This window comes from Pinus tabuliformis, chromosome 3_2, assembly GCF_031772625.1.
Source record: "Pinus tabuliformis cultivar Carrire ecotype Pingquan chromosome 3_2, CPIR1, whole genome shotgun sequence".
In the NCBI taxonomy this organism is placed as follows: domain Eukaryota; kingdom Viridiplantae; phylum Streptophyta; class Pinopsida; order Pinales; family Pinaceae; genus Pinus; species Pinus tabuliformis.
The window spans coordinates 254,712,128-254,727,031 of record NC_142302.1 but is presented as its reverse complement, the minus strand read 5'-3'; positions in this window follow the sequence as shown (position 1 = coordinate 254,727,031).

Here is a 14,904-nt window from a genome sequence, read left to right as displayed (position 1 = left end):
TCTACAATCATCATATTATAACCATGTTGACATTAAGGACATATTTCACAAGCAAGTTTTCATCAAGGACAACAAATTAGTCATAATGCCAACATAAAAAATTAATTGAGCCTTGGATCAATAAGCCATCAATTGCATTATACTCAATACATTAGGTTCTAGCTATGGTAACCCACGTCCCATGATTCCATTTACTAGATTTCATTTTGTTCGACGATATTTGGGTTTAGGCTTCAATTAGTGAGGGACACTGCAATTTTTGCACAAGGAGTTCAATCTTGCAAAATAATAGCTCATACCAATGTGGGTGTCATGAAAACATGTGCCTTGACCAAACACACTTACTAGAGATGACATAACCTAGTTATGCTACATGGTTTGGATTTTATGCCCTTAGACCAAATTTAAGCCTATGTCCTCGAATGGCCTGAGCAAACGAGTTACAACTGGGCACAAAAATTTGATCGGGACTTAAATTGATGAACTTCTGATTTCATTGGATTTAGGACACCAGGTTCTAGTTAGGATAAATCGTCTCCTCTTATCACATTTCCTAGATACCATTTTATTTGATGATCTCTAAAACCATTGTTTCGTCAAATGACAAATAGTAAACATTGCTTTTTTTTCCTAGTAGAACATATCATAGTAAATCATCTGAGTACTTCCCCATGATACGTGGATATTAAATAGGGTAAATTGTTGGCCTTGATATATTAAGAATCCTAACTACAAGAGGATTAAGGTGGTCAGATCTAAGAGGGTTTGTAGGTCTTAAAATAATGTTTAACTTGGGTAAAGATTAAATTTAGTAATTTATATTGTTTACTAATATGGGTTTTTTTAAAAGCATAATTTAATATGGATATTATTAATATGTTATAAACATGATATGCAAATGCATCACAATTAGTATCTTCATCAAAAATTCATTTAATTATTCAAAAATAAAGACTTAAGTTTTAATTAATCTTGCTTACAAAATATGCATGGCACCTTGAACATGGTTGAGGTAGAAACCTAAGCTTATGACCTAAAGATTATTGTCATCTAAAGCCAAGAATATCACCATAGGCCTTAATGTCATGAGTATTCATTGTTAATGTAGATGGTTTGTTTGTTTGAGAAAAATAGCAATTGCTATCCATTATTGTCCTTTATTCATTGATTTCTTTCCTATATTTTTCATTTAGATACATTGATTTAGAATGAGCTATAAATTTTCCTAAGAAATCAATTTTGAACCTATATACATTTCCTTACATATTAAGATTTTATTCATATTTTGTGATAAAATGATATGCTTAAGTCTTAAAAAAAACACAATTCATTATATTAAGATTCATGTTAACCACATTCACCATTAAAGAAAAGTAATATTCATAATATATCATATGATATCCACCTCACTGATAAATACGTTGTCATACACAAGTCGAATGTCATATATTTATAGTCAAATTGGTCCAGTTAAATATTTCCATACAAAATGTAATCTCATTCCCAACATACATAAAGGAAACTTGTGCCCAACAATGAGAGAATATCTGCTAGTGCCTTAAACAAAATGGCATATCATGCCCAAAATACTAGATGATAGCTAATGTACATAATGACTCTCTTAGTCACCATTTCCACCCTCAACACGGTTGATAACATGATGTTGGAATTGATGTCAAAAATCAATATATTGTCAACATGTGTTGGAAATTTATGTCAACATGACCGAGAGCATGTACATGATTTTGATGAGTTGTCGGTGCTATAAGACTTGCTTGCATTTTCTACCGTAATTCGATACTTCAATATTTCAAAAATGTTAGAATATATTAATGCGTTGAAGTAGTCATGGTTAATCATTTTATTTGGTTGAATTAATGATTGATTCAATCATCCAAGGTACAGTGGATCACTATGAATGCCTTGATTGAAGCGATTGGAGTGGCTGATTTAGTTCTTGGTTGATTTGGTCTTGAGGTGTAATTTTGGTCATTATTATGTTGATATAGACTGTGTATGGATGATTCAGTCATTCTGTTCACATAATCATTAAGTCAATTTAATGGTGGATTTGGTCAGAAAGGATTAATCTAGTCTGCAAATAGGAATGCATTGATTGTTTTGTTATGGTCATTGTGTTAGTGATTTGATCAAGTCCAAATAATGAAACCTGAGAAATTATTAGATTTAATGATAAAGATATGGATCGATATGAGGTTACATTTTATGCATTTTGAAGCCAAAAATATACAATGCTTTAATGGGCTTGTGGGTAGTGTGAAGTTAAAGAGTGTGTGTTCTTTTGGAATGTGAACATATCCTTGTATGTGATCAATTTTGATGGAGAGCGTGATTGGTGCATGAATGGAGTGTGAATGGTGAGAAATGTATATGGACAAAGGGCACAGAGGATCCCATCGAATTCCTGAAGAATAAAAGCATGTATTAATGGGTGCATGGTGCAATCTATGAGATCTCTAGCTACCTGCATTGAGTATGTTTTGAGTGTGATGCATTGGAGCAATTTCTTGTATAGTGTGTGGAGTCTTCACAGTATGTGATGCCAAGGGTTGATATGCATGTTGAGTGTGAGTGATCTACTTGCTAGTTGGAGGTAGTGCGATTAGATATATGTATTTATGTATTGAAAGTGTAATTGTTGAGGTCAAAGGATTCATATGTGCATGGGTAGTTGTTATAAGGTGCTTTAACTAGTATTAGATCGATTACTATGTATGATATATGGTTCAGCTACTAGTGTAATGCTTATAATGGAAAAATGTTGAGATCAAAGTGAGATTCATTGTTGATGGCAGAGAGCTAGAGCAATCAAAGCATGATGTAATGGCAGTTTTAATTGATGTGAATCTTGGTTAGAGTATGTTGGTGCCTTGGTAGTGAGCAAAGGCTGATGGTATATTGGAAGCCTGTTATATGGAGTTCAATGAGAGTATTGTTGCAGGGGTACATTACCAATTTATTATTGCATCTATCTTATATTGTCTTGAGAAAGGGTTAGTAATTGAGATTATGAGGGCATAGTATTGTTACCATGTGCATTGATGTCCATTGATGTCATGAATTTTTATTAATGTCAATGCTATGTAAAATTGAGCAGCTATCTTTGTGTTTAGTATTGAGTCAGAGTATATGAGTGTGATGTATTCTATTGTTAGGGTGAATTGTGTTGAGTTGTGTTGTGACCTACAACAACCCCCCATTTCATATCATTCTTATTTTTCAAAAAAATTAACATATGGAATGGGTCCCTTTTAAAATTTTGGCATCAATAAATTTTGGCATCAATACTTGTATGTTCAAAAAGGCCGGATAATCAAACGAGTTTTCATGTATTTAAGCCTTTTTGGGACATCAATGTTTCAAATAATAAATAATCTTTCGTTAATGCGATAAAGCGATCGCAAGATCGCATATCGCAACAACATGAGAGATGCATTCAAATGGCATTTTGGTCTCCGCCGATGCGATATCACTATCGGTGATTGGCAATGTTACATGCACACCACTAACGGCTCATAACTCATGTCCCGACGCGACGCGATATCGGCGATCGGCTATCAGCGATACCTCATGTGAAACTGCTTTATGATTTAAACCCCGATCCGATGTGATATCGCTATCGGCTGTCGGCAGAATTCCACGCACTTCGGTGAGGCACCCGGTTCCTACTCCCGATGCGATGCGATATCGCAATCGGTAACCCCAAACCATTTTATATGCACCTACTTCTGTTTCCATGCGCTAGCCCAATGCGAGTTCGCTTATAGGCTGTCGGGACGATCATTTGGTGATAATTGTGCAGCACCTATTCCCCGAAGCGATGCGATATCGCTCATCGGTGGTCGACAGTCTTAAAAGCCATCACTTAAAGCTTTAATTCATATCCGGTTGACAAAACGCAAATCCCAAAAAGCCGTTAATGCAAGGGATAAGGTAATGCGTGTGTATTTAAAAGATTTTGCCCCTTCGATTAATGAACACCTGCGTTTAACCGCCAGAATATCTGTTGCACGCTTAAGTGAGTCATTCACCCGGATAACGGTGTAATCATCACATTTAATGAGTAGCAGGCCTCAAATCACCATTAATGCATCTGCCATATCCTCTTAGCGATTGGATCCGCAGCCACTTTTGAAAATTAATCTTGGCACGCTTCAAATGATATATCTATCCCACTGTGAAGCGTTATTGCTATTATGTTGTTACGATTTCTCTTGCAATTGTGTAGGATTCGGCTTTTGAAAGAAGCTTAAGCATGATGGGAAAAAGATCCAAGAGGGCTACGGGCTCTACTGTTACACCCGTAGCAGGTCAAGCTGCTGCAAATAGCAAGAAAGGCCTCGTTTCAGACACTACATGCACTGGTCTTAACAAGACTACATGGCAGGGCACATATAATCTATTAGAGGCCGAACAACCACAAGTTTCAGTGACAGTGGCTACTGCGGACCCACTCAAAAAGTCCGACGCAACTCTCAAAGAGTTGGCCGATTCCTTTCTTCACAGAATAGCCGCCAAAGAACAAGTCCTTCCCTACACTGATGTAGTGCGATGGGCAATTGAAAAAATTCCAATCATTGACAGAACGTTCCACACAAGAGACGAACGGATTTTCGGGTCGTTCAAGCCAGAGCACCTAAGGGAAATGTATCATTTGCCTGAGCCAGAGAAAATCTACAACAAAGACTTCGTCGAGAAGTTTGCAGCTGAAAATGAAGTACCATCTGAGCCCATTTGGGATTGGAGGTAGAACCCGGCCAAACACAAGCACGAAAGCTCGGGTAAGTACCCCGTCGATTCCTTGGCTTCTCCCTATTGCTATGCGGGAATTATGATGTGTAGGCTATGGGGATTACATGATTCTGCCAATTTCGATATAGAAATGGTTCCCCTAATGGAAGCAACTGTTAATAGTTTTATCATGGATTGGGCCACCATTCTTTCTGATAAATTGACTATAGCTGTTCGAGATTTTAGAGCTAAATCTGTAGTCACCGAAAGGAAAATCCCCCCATTTTATTATAGTGCCTACATTATGGATACATTGTGTTTTAACTTTGAGTTTCCCATCCTTGGATGGAGATGGACCACCCAAGACCCTTTGCCCATTCATTTGTATCATCGGAAATTGTGGAAGTCCTCTTACAAGGACCATTTGTATCAAATTTGCAATGGTTTTATGGTTCCCATTCATTATTCCATTTTTGATCGGCCTATTCCCAAAATCTCCTATCTCGCTTCCTTTGACTTACCAGCTATAGCAGGATGGTTTGGAGAAGAGCACTTTACCTATATTAGGGTTTATGGAAGCCAAGCCAAACCGCATGTTCTCCCTCTATATGTCCCAGACAAACTGTTAGCCTGAGAGATATCCTACCAAATTATGGCCGAGAGTGTAACCCAAACACTCAAGAAAAAGAAGAAGAGGGGCTAGCCCTCTTTTCCCTTAAGGATGGGTGTTTTTACTCTGCATAATCTTCAGCATGCAGAAAAGGAGGCTATAAAGATGCAAGCTTTATCCCTGCCCACTATGCTAGCCAGACTCTATGATCCACATAAAACTGCTTACAATGCCCTAGAACAGGCCAAACTGACTAAGATTGACCATCAAGACGATGAATTTGATGACCTGTTCAGAGCTGCCGATTCAATAAGCCAAACCAAGCAGCTTGCCAAGATGAGATACAATGATGAGAATTTAACTGAGTTCAATAAACTCAGAGAGCAGAGGTTGCAAACTCTGCCTCTGGATTTATCGTCATTAACCTCAGCGTCCTCCTCAAGCGAGCCCGGTCAGAAACAGACAAGCCAACCTCCTGTTATAAATAAAGAACAAAATAAACAACAGGAGGAAAGGCAAGAGAAGCAGCAGGCAGAGAGGCAGAGAAAGGAGCAAATGGATAAGCAGCAGAAAGAGCAGAAGGAACAAGAACAGAGAAAGCAGAAGCAGATGGAGGAACAACGGAAGAAGGAAGAAGAAGAAAAACAAAGGAAAGAACTGGCAGATAAGCAGAAAAAGGAATTAGCAGATAAGCAAAGAAGAGAGCAAGAAGAGAAACAGAGAAAGGAGTTAGAAGAACAGCAGCAGAAAGAGTTGGAGGAGCAAAAGAGGTTGGAACAAGAAAAGGAGAAGAGTAAATCCCAGACCTCCATAGATCCTGAATTGCTGAAACAATGGAATCAATTCGATTCCATTATCAGTGGAAAGGAAGGCTCCAAAGACGCACCAGACACCACTTCTTCTCAGGTTCTAAGTGGAACCAGCGGCCCACCCACTTCAAAGGATCTCGAGGTAATCACCAAAGACCCTTCCAATCAGATTGTGCTCCAGGTGGAAGATATTCCTCCCCTGGACGTTTTCTACAGCTCTAGGCTCAAAGCAGTTGTTAAGCGCTCAAGGAAGAGATGAAGGCTTGATCAAACTTCCACCTTTCCTGAGCAGACAGTCACGGGGAATGTAGTCTGGAAGGAAGAATTGGACCCCTCTGATGATCTAACCAAGCTATCGCAGTATGCGGGAGCTTATTCTGCAGCAACTATTGATAAAGCATCGGAGGTAAGTCTTTTGTTAAAGACTAAGGACCAGGAGATTTGTGCATTGCAAGCAGAAGTAGCCGAGGCGCGAAACAAAGCAGCACAGGTAGAAGAGCAGTTGCTGGCGCAACAGCAAGCAAACAATGTATTAACCCAGCAACTGCAGACTGAAAAACAGAGGATTGATCAGAGCTCAATCCAGAAGCAGAAAGAATTAACAGAGGCATTGGCACAATTGAGAGCAGCAAACGAGCTAATGACGAAGTCAAAGGATGAGCAAATTGCTCGACTATTAGCACAGCTCGAAGATATCAAGGGCACTAAGAAAGTCGAAGATTTCAGAGCAGAGGCAGCTCAAATAAATAATGCATTAATCTCTCAGGTTAGACTCTTGTGCCAACAACTAACTGAGGCTGAGCCATTATGTGAAGTATCTACAGCAGTATGTCAGCAAATTGAAAAAGCCAGAAATGAGCTAGATCAGACCGAAGAAACCATAACCTCATATCTTGATTGGCAAGATACTGATGAGGGAAAAGAAGCAAACTTGCCTAGGATCTATGAACCATTCAAAGACATACTCTTCACGGAATGGAACACTCAAATGATGAAAGCGGAAAGAGCAGCTTCAAGGTGTAAAATGATTAACAACAATATGATTGATTTGGTCAACAATACACTCTATTGGGCCAACATAATCTCTCAGTGTACACCTGGAAGCATAACCACGGCGAACATGATTGAACAAACAAGTTATCATGCACTGGAGGAAAAGAGAAAATTAATCGCTGGAGTAAAAACTTTAACCTCCGACGCATATTGGCTCTTTCTAATCAAACCGCACACTCAAAGGTCGGCTCTTAAGTGTTTAACAGATGCTCTCAAGTGCCTAATCCCCGACTTTCAGGATGCCACATATGATGCCCAGCTCACGTCGCGTCTTAACACTCCACCGGAAGTAGAGCCAATGCTGGCGATATGTCAGTTGAGGTTTAAAGGCAAAGAGCCCACCGAATGAAGCATTGCTGCCGACTGCCAGATCGCCAAGAAAGATGGAGAAATAGTTATTGATGCCAATTTAATAGTTTTTCAGTTTTTCTTAGATATTTAGATTAGATTAGTATTTATAGACCCTTTCATTGTTTTGGAAAGGGTCGTAAAATTTTGTAATAGACTTAAAGGCTGAAGTTTGCACTACTGTGCTTCAGCCTATATTCTTTTGTGAAACTCGACCAATAGTCCTTTATTTGACGAGAAGGTTGTTTTATGCATTTGTGCACTATTGTCTCTTGTTTGGAATGCTTTCTGGTTTGAAGGAAGGACTGCGACATAGCGATTTACATAATGGATTGTTGAGCAGCTTACATGGTACTTTTATCTGCATCTGTCCTCTTTCCTTTCATATGAATTGCTGTGTTATTATCTTTTGCTATTGTTGAATACATGTATGCGCTGTAACAACAAATCTTCATTTCATTCCACTATTGGATGTTTTGTGATATGCCTTTCTTTTAATCATGCATGTAGCAATGATATGAATGACAATGTGTAGTAATTCGCTATTATCGCTCTGCATAACTAATTATGCAGAGCAATCTTAAATGGTTTAAACGTCTATGCTTTAGTGTTAGAGTCATCTATATGCCTGCCTTAAAGCACAAATTATGAAACGCTACGCTTGGAAAGATTGATAAGTCCCGGGATTATATTATAGTTAATATATATTTCGCTGATAGTTTTAGTTGTTCCCTTATCACTATCATACCTCATAAGTTACTCGTCCATCCCACTTTTATCCATTATTGGGAAACTGGTCCGATTATCCCCAGTCGGAGCCACTATTCCAAACGGAAAAGGAGCTGCTTTTAAGGTCCGGACCGGGTGGTTTCCCCTTTGTTGTGGCAGCGATTTTCGAGGCCTCAACAAAATTGGCGCTAGAAGGAGGGCCTCAGCTGTGAATGGAACATAAGTCCAAACCTATAAGCCATTCTAAGAGTACTTCGCCCTCCGAATCCCCTCGATCTTCCCATTTGTATACTGGTTCGCCGGTACCCGACCAAGAAGAAGAGGAATCAACTACCACTGCTCAAACCCATCATACCACAGAACAATTAAGTCTTGAATCACCTGAAGTTCAGTCTCTAATCCATAAACTTCAGAGCTTCTCGATTTCACCACAGAAATCTGAGGTATCAGAAAGCAGTGCGACTTCGCAGTTCAACCTCACTCACCCTCTTACCAGACTTCAGAGCGAAAAGCTCGGTATTGAACCCACTGAGTTTCCTTTACCTAAAAGGAAAAGGGAAAAGAAAATTACTGAAGGATTTGATAGTGAAGGGCTTTCATCCACCTCCTCCATTGCATCCTCTCCACTGCAAGGTCGACCATCCACTCCCCCATTACAAATTGTCGTTCACCAGGGATCAGAAGCCTCAATATCCCAACCTATTCACTCCTCATCTTTAATCCCTTCCCATACATCTGGAATCCCAGCAGTAGTCCCAACCACTGTTGCTATCATAATGGCAGACCCATGGACTAGGCCAGGAGCAGTCAACATGCCTGGACCCTTGCATGATCTACCCGATTATCCCGAAAAATGGCTGCCTAAATTCAATCCAGATGATGGGACCCAGGCTGAAGAACACATCAACAACTTTATGTTAGCAGTTAACCTGAAAGGAGTGACAGAGCAAGATGTTGTTGTAAGACTTTTCCCTTACACTTTACAAGGATCAACAGGATCCTGGTATTTTTCCTTACCTTCTGGTTCAATTACCAGTTGGAACACATGCCAAGAGCAGTTTCTCACCAAATATGGAGATGATAGGTCCCTAGCAACTTTAATAAACGACCTCTCCAATTTGAGAATAGAGCACAGGGAACCAATAAAGGAGTTTAATGCTAGATTTAATAAACTACTGAATAAAATCCCTACCGCTTCTAAACCAAGTGAACAAATCCAAAGCGAATGGTATATCACTGCCCTACCTGCCAACATAGCTATTTTTGTAGACAGGGCTGGCAAACCTACCTTAGCTGAAAACATGAGAGAGGCACTTGCTGTTGAAAAGCGCATCAATGCTCTAGAAAAGAAAGCTGCCCTGGAGGATAGAAAAACGAAAAAAGCCTCGTTTAAAGAAGATTCCAAGAAGAAAACCCCGAAGGACCCCTATGACATGGAAGGTTTACAAAAGGTCCTTAAAACAATGTCTAACGAAATGGTTGAGATAAAGAAGCAGGTGGCCGAAACTTCAAACAAAAGACCATTTAGAACTTTTAAGAAAACCGAATCAAAGCCGCCCAATGTTATATCTAACGCTGATTCAGACCAAGAAGAAGAGGAAGAGGAAACATCTTCACAGACCGATGATGAAGAAGAAGTAGCTGAATGCCACGGAATGTGGGATTTTATACTCCCAAACTCTGATATGGAGAATGAAGAAGAAGCCTTTCCGGTTACTACAAGAAGTAAAAGCACTCCTGAACCCGCCCAGGCAACTTCAAAGAAGAGGAGCGCAGGCGCTACTACAGCAAAGGAAAAAGTTCCCCCAAAAAAGTCGCCTGTAGTAGTTCCTCAAAACCAGCCTTCAACTTCTAGTTCTCCTTCAACATCCAAGACTCTAGTGGTATCCGATTCAATGGAATATAACATTGTTGATGACATGAAGAAGACTAAGGCAAACATAACCATGTTTGAACTTAGTAAACTGAAACATCAACAAAAGCTACTTCTTAAAGAATTAAATGCTGTTCCCTCTACTCCCCTTCCCAGTGCAAGAGCTGCCAACGATTCAGGCCAGCCTCCTGCAGGTATGGTTGAAATTACCGATTCAGTTTTAATCGGAGATAAATCAAATTCTCACACTCCACCCTTCCTGCTGACTTATGAGATTTATAATAGAAACCTGCACAACTGTTTAATTGATTCAGGGGCTTCATCTAACATAATGACAGCTTCAGTTTGCTCTAAGCTAAACATTGAACCCCAGAAGTCTGCCATTCATATTGTACAGTTGGATAGGACTAAGGTGCAGGTTGTGGGAGAAATTAATTCTGTAACCATTAGGTTGTCAGCCGACCCCAGAATTGTTCAGAGGATTGACATCTTAATTGCCGACATACCTAAATTTTATGGTTTAATTTTAAGCAGAGATTGGTCTGAAAAACTACATGGATATATTTCCACAGATTGGTCACATATGTGGCTTCCCTACAAGGGAAAGCCGAATCAAATAAGGATCGATCGGGAGAAGCATATGACCCACACAGTTACTGAATTTGAGCAAGAAAACCAACCTGTGGCGTTCAACAACAATATTTTGGGGAACTATTCGTCCGAATCATTCTTTGGCAACTTTATTGCCCAACCATATCCTTTTTCAGTTAATCATTTTACATCTCAAATTGAAAATTTTTCACAAACAGATAAGTCCAGATGTTTTAATGATGCTGAGAAAAATGTAGATATTTTTGTTAATACTTCTTTATTTTGGTCTTTATATTTTGATGGCTCTAAGTCCAGTGAAGGCTCAGGAGCAGGTTGCATTTTGGTTAGCCCGCAAGGAGAAAAGACAATGCTGTCTTGTAGGTTAGAATTTGAGTGTACTAATAACACAGCTGAATATGAAGCTTTGGTCCAAGGTTTATATAAAGCAATCGGCCTTCAAGTGCGATACCTAAAAGTGTTTGGTGATTCGGAAATCATTGTTAAACAAGTCAGAAATGCAATTCATTGCCTTTCGACTCACCTTAAGCATTATCAATTGCTAGTGCAGGATCTTACCTCACACTTTTCAGCCTTCAACATTTCTTCCATTCCTAGGTCGCAAAATTCAGCAGCCGACCTACTAGCCAATGTAGCTTCTAAGCTTCTACCTTCCGAAGACTACAGCCTTGATAGATTTTCTGTAGAATTACTTTTTAGGCCTTCAATTCCTGACAATGTCACTAATTGGAGAGTATTTAACCATGACGAAGATATCTTGCAGTTTCTAACTTCGGAAAAATCCTATGACAATCAAGTCATTGAGGAAGATGATCACGATCTACAGATGAAACAAGCGCCTCAAGAAAATTCGATTCCCAAACCCGTGGTGAAGCTTGAAGACCTTTACGATATCAAAGACAGGTTTAAACCTGTAATTAATGCAAAGCTTCAAAGTTCCACCCTTAGGTTTGAATTAATAAATCTAGGCACTGACGATACTCCTCAAAACATCAACTTAGGAATAGGACTTTCCCAAGAAGAAAAGGAAGCATTTATTAAACTATTGAGAAAAAACAAACAGGTCTTTGCTTGGAAATATGATGACCTAAAGACGTATGATACATCTATTATCCATCATACCATCCCTATGCTTCCTGATCAGAAACCAATTCAGCAAAAGTTAAGAAAAATACATCCAAATTTGGAGAGCCAGATAAAGTCAGAGCTTAATAAGCTTTTGAAAGCCAAAATTATCTTTCCGGTCCGACATTCAAATTGGGTTTCTAATATGGTGCCAGTCAGGAAGAAGAATGGCGACATTCGAATCTGTATTGATTTCAGGAACCTGAATAAAGCGAGCTTGAAAGATAATTTCCCGTTACCTACTATGGAGCAAATTCTTCAATCAGTAGCAGGTTCTGAATTGATGTCCTTTCTTGATGGATTCTCCGGATATAACCAAGTTTTAGTTCATCCTGAGGACCAACTTAAAACCACATTCAGAACAAAATGGGGAACTTACGCATATCAGAAAATGCCTTTTGGACTCATAAATGCGGGAGCGACATTCCAGAGAGCCATGGATATAGCTTTCAAAGGGTTAATTAATCGATCAGTAGTCGTCTACCTAGACGATATTACTGTATATTCTAAAAAGAGATATAATCATTTGCATGACTTAAATCAAATCTTTCAGCGATGCAAAAGATATGGTATTTCTCTAAACCCAAAGAAGTCTTTCTTTGCTCTTGATCAAGGAAAGCTTTTAGGCTTTATAGTATCCAAAGATGGCATCTATATTGATCCTGATAGGATTAAGGAAATTTCTGAAATCCCTTTCCCACACAATAAAAAATCGATGCAGTCATTCTTGGGTTAGATTAATTTTGTCAAACGATTTGTTCCAGATTTCTCTCAAATTGTATTACCACTTCAGACAATGATCAAGAAGAATTCAGTCTTCAAGTGGGGATTAGAAGAAAAGCAAGCTTTTGATGTTATCAAGCAATCAATAATCAATGCCCCAGCCTTGAATACTCCCAATTTTTCTAATCATTTTACATTGTATACCGTTGGGTCCGATGTATCCTATGCTGCAGTTCTCACGCAGCCAAATGCTCACAACTTGGAAGCACCCATTTCATTTTTTAGCTCAAATCTTCAGGGTGCCGAACTAAATTATTATGATGTGGAGAAACAAGCCTTTGCTGTGTTCAAAGCAGTTAAACATTACAGGCCCTTTCTTTTGAAAACTCACACGAAAGTAATAGTCCCTTTCCCAGCGGTAAGGCAACTATTAATTCAAAAAGAACTGGGTGAAAGAAGAGCCAATTGGGTCACAACACTTCAAGAATATGACCTAGAAATAAAGCCAGCAAAGATTGTTAGGGGCCAAGGGTTTTGCAGGATATTGGCAGGAGCATCAAACATTCCTGAATCAAGCGACATGGATCAAACTCAATCAATTAATCAGATAAGTGTCACTGATTCCGAATCTCAATATGCAGATTTAATATTTTATTTGAAAAATGGTTATGCTCCTCCAAACTTATCTTACAAAAATAAAAGGGCCATTAGGTTAAAAGCGAAGAATTTTACTCTCATTGATGATGTGCTCTTTAGACAAAATTATGATTCTATCCTGTTAAGATGTCTTGAGAAACCTAAAGCTCAAAAGGTTTTACAGGAGCTACATGATGGGCCAGCGGGAGGACATTTTGGGGCGGACACAACAGCCCACAAAGTTATTCATGCTGGATATTATTGGCCTACTCTGTTTAGAGATGCTCATGAATACGTAAGAAAATGCTTCAATTGCCAAACTGCTAGTGGAAGACAACGGAAATTAGCTTTCCCCCTGCAATCTGTCAACATTGAACAGCCATTTGAACAATGGGGATTAGATATCATTGGAGAGATTACTCCACCATCTTCCAAACAACACAGGTATATCCTCACTGCTACCGATTATTTTACCAAATGGGTAGAGGCTATACCTTTGAAGGCATCAAATTCAGAGGCAATCATCGAGTTCATAGACCAATTCATCATTACCAGGTTTGGTGTCCCAAATGCTCTCGTATTTGATAATGCTTCCTATTTCTCAGGAAATGCTATATATGATTTTGCTATTAAGAGAGGGTTTAAACTGAAATATTCTGCTAATTATTATCCTCAGGGAAATGGTTTAGTAGAATCCACTAATAAGAATCTCATCAAAATCATTAAGCGAACTGTTGAACAGAATCATAGAAACTGGCACAAATCTCTAGTGTTTGCATTATGGGCTGATAGGGTTACGCAAAAGGCTTCTATAGGTTCTTCCCCATTTAACCTAGTATATGGAAAAGAAGCAGTATTGCCTACCAATCTTGTTCTACCCTCTTTAGCCCTAGTACAGTACATCGAAGAGACTCCTTCTTCCTCTGTTCAATTTAGACATGACCAAATTCTCAAATTAGAAGAAGAAAGGGAGAAAGCCAGAATCACTCACGCCAAACATCAACAAATGATCAAAGCATCCTTTGACTTAACCTCATCCGATTCCAAACACTTCCAAGTTGGTGACTTAGTTCTCAAATGGGACAAGGCCCATGAAGATAAAGGTAAGCATACCAAATTTCAGAAAATGTGGCTTGGACCATTTCAGATCTGTGAAAAGATAGGCCATTCGACCTTTTTATTGCAAGACTTATCAGGGGTGAGAGATTCTCTCCCTGTTAATGGCCTGATCTTGAAGAAATTCTTTAATTGAGAAGGTGATCCCTTCTCCTCTTTGTAGATTTGTGTAGTTTGTAGGATCGATAGGAAATAAAACTGTAGAGTATCTCCATTGACCTTTGGCTTGGTTTGAAAAAGCTGTCTCACAAAATAATACAAATATTTGCTTTTAGATAGTAGAACCCTCAACCAAAAGGAATAATTTCTAGGGAACTAGATATCTGTTTGTTCTGAAATCACCACCTAATGTTTTGAAGACTCTTCTCGGAAGGTAAAAGTTCTGTAAATCATTCTCTGTTTTCAAAACTGGTCTCCAAAGGTTATTCATTATAAGATAAAAACTAACCCATTTTCAGCATCTTCAACTCTTCACCTGTCATCCATTTGCTCTTAAGGAGAAAATTGTTCACCCCATTCAC